The sequence below is a fragment of the Solanum pennellii genome, chromosome 5 (genome assembly GCF_001406875.1).
Source record: "Solanum pennellii chromosome 5, SPENNV200".
NCBI classification, from domain to species: Eukaryota; Viridiplantae; Streptophyta; class Magnoliopsida; order Solanales; family Solanaceae; genus Solanum; species Solanum pennellii.
Genome location: NC_028641.1, coordinates 7,573,055 through 7,575,711, shown reverse-complemented (window position 1 = coordinate 7,575,711; position 2,657 = coordinate 7,573,055).

Here is a 2,657-nt window from a genome sequence, read left to right as displayed (position 1 = left end):
TATATATATATATATATATATATATATATATATATATATGTATGTATAATTGTATATTATACATGGAAATATACAATAAAAACGATAAGTACATATACCATTAATTTATTCCTGGTTTACTATCAAACTTTTTTACGTCAAATTTTATGTGTCTATGTTCTGTTTGAAAAATAAATAAAAATTGTTGTATTTTAATTGTGTTATTTCAGTGCTTGGATTCAAACTCTTCAATAGATTTAGTTTCTTTATTCGATTTAGATTTAACAATAAATCTTGCAATATCTTAGAATACTTGAGTTAGACCCAACGAGAACGATGATGCATTATGGATGAATTTGACATGTAATAGTAATACCTCAAGTAATCCTCTTTGATAAAATTCCTTCATTCATTTTTTCAAAAAAAAATCTCAAAATTTGAAGTGTGAGGAAAGATTTTGAGGAAAAAAAAGAGACAAGCATAAATCATATACAAACGAAAAATTATAAAAAGGAGTTGAAACACGTTTTGACGATTATCTTAAATTGTGATGCTATGATTAGGAGGAAGAAAGTAGATTTTGAAATTCAAAATCAATGCGTATGAGTGATTTAAGATAGAATTAAAGATTATAGAGGGGAGAGATAAAATTAGATTTGTATAAATGAATATTCAAATAAGGGAAGGACTCTTTTCTTTCATTATATCATTCATTTGTGGATCCCAAATTAATAACAAATTATTTTTTGTTTAAATTAGGTACATAGCATTTTATATAGTAATATTCTCAAGTTCTAGCATTAGAGTTTGTATTTCAGTATATAACATTTAGTATCTCAAGCTATAGCATATTATTAAAAAGATAATGTTAATTTTAAATTATTAAAAAGATTTGTTTTTAAAAAAATGGATAAACTAATATTAAATATAATTATTAATTGGTGTTAATTGATTAGCACGTTTTAAGAAATTTTAAAAAATATTCAGATTAGTTAGTTGCCTTAAAATTCTCCAATTAGTTTAAATGAGATTAAATTTTGATTTAATTCCTTAAAAAGCTCTACCAGATTGGCATCAACGTACAAGCTATTTTTTTTTCAATTTTCACGATTATTTTCAGATTTGCGGATTTTAGTTCATTTTTTTTAGTCATTGAATAAATTTTGGCATTGGAAACAAATTGATTTGCTGTGATAGAGAACATTGTGTCGATATTAATTAAACATGGTGGAAAGTGGAATTCATCAGGTTGATTTTAATTATGATTTGTTAATTTAAATTATGAATTATTGTTTTTAATTATGAATTTTTGTTTTTAACATGTAGAACATTGTTCGATTTTTTAAATTATTGTAAGATCTGAAATATAGTTTGTATCTCTTTTTTTTTTGGATGAAACAGTGTTATGTTACGTATATCGTATCTGAAAAATAATATGTAAATGTATGTGTTTGAGTTGTAATAAAATTGAAGATTCGCGTGTTACTTGATTTATGAACAAAATAGAAAAACGTACAGTCTGTTTAGTAACTAGTCAAAAAATAATTAGATATAATTCTGTGGACCGGTGAAGTATGAAAATTGTATTAATTGTGTCTGAAACTTAAATGAAACTTGTATTTGATGGTAAAGTCTGTTTAGAAACTAGTCAAAAAGTAATTAGATATAAGTTTGTGTACCGGTGAAGTATCAAAATTATATTAATAGTGTATGAAACTTATACGAAACTTGTATTAATTGTGTATGGAATTTCATTTTTTGTTGAACTTGGAGTATATGTTTCTGTTGAAATAGAATATATGTTTCTGTATGAAATTTCACTTTTTGTTGAACTTGGAGTATATGTTTCTATTGAAATTATAATATATTTTTCTGTATGAAATTTGTATGAAAACTGTATTATTTTTGTTTAATATAAGTAGTTTATATGTCATTAAATGGTATAATAAATGTGCATGAAGTGTGTATGAATTATTTTGCAATTATATATTATGTTCCACTAAAATGTTATTTTAATGTTGTGAAACAGGTAAATATGTCGATTTTCAGATGGAGGGCATCATATATGATGCGTCTACTCTTTATATTGGTTTAGTTAATGCTATAATAACTCAGCTTAATATAGAACAAAATATAAATTCTATTGAGATAAAATATACTGTTAGCAATATGTGTCCACCTATTAATATTCATAATGATGTTGGGGTAAAGATTTTTTTAGATCAAAAGAAGGTGAATTTGGATTTCTTTACAAAATATAGATTGTGCATCTCTTTGAAAGATTGTGAGATGTATAATGAAGGTCATGGAGTTATTACTGATAGAATAAATTCTGAGGTTAGTCTAACACAGACTAACGTTGATTTATACTCCAACAATTCTATCCGTTTGGTTTGAATGAATTTAGACGGAGTTGTCGATGAGAATAGTGAAGGAGATAATGATGTAATATGTGACCATTCTAACCTATTTGTAGCTGAGAATCAGATTTACAATAAAAGGGAAACACTTAAGGAGGTTATGAGGCATATTGGACTTGTCGAAAAATTCAATTTTCGTGTAGCGCGTTGTAATGCATCTAAGTAAGTGCACACTACTGTTTTAAGTTATATTTTTTTATTTGATTTTTTCACTGTATAAAATTTAAATGTATATTTTCTTAATTTTGAAACAATCAT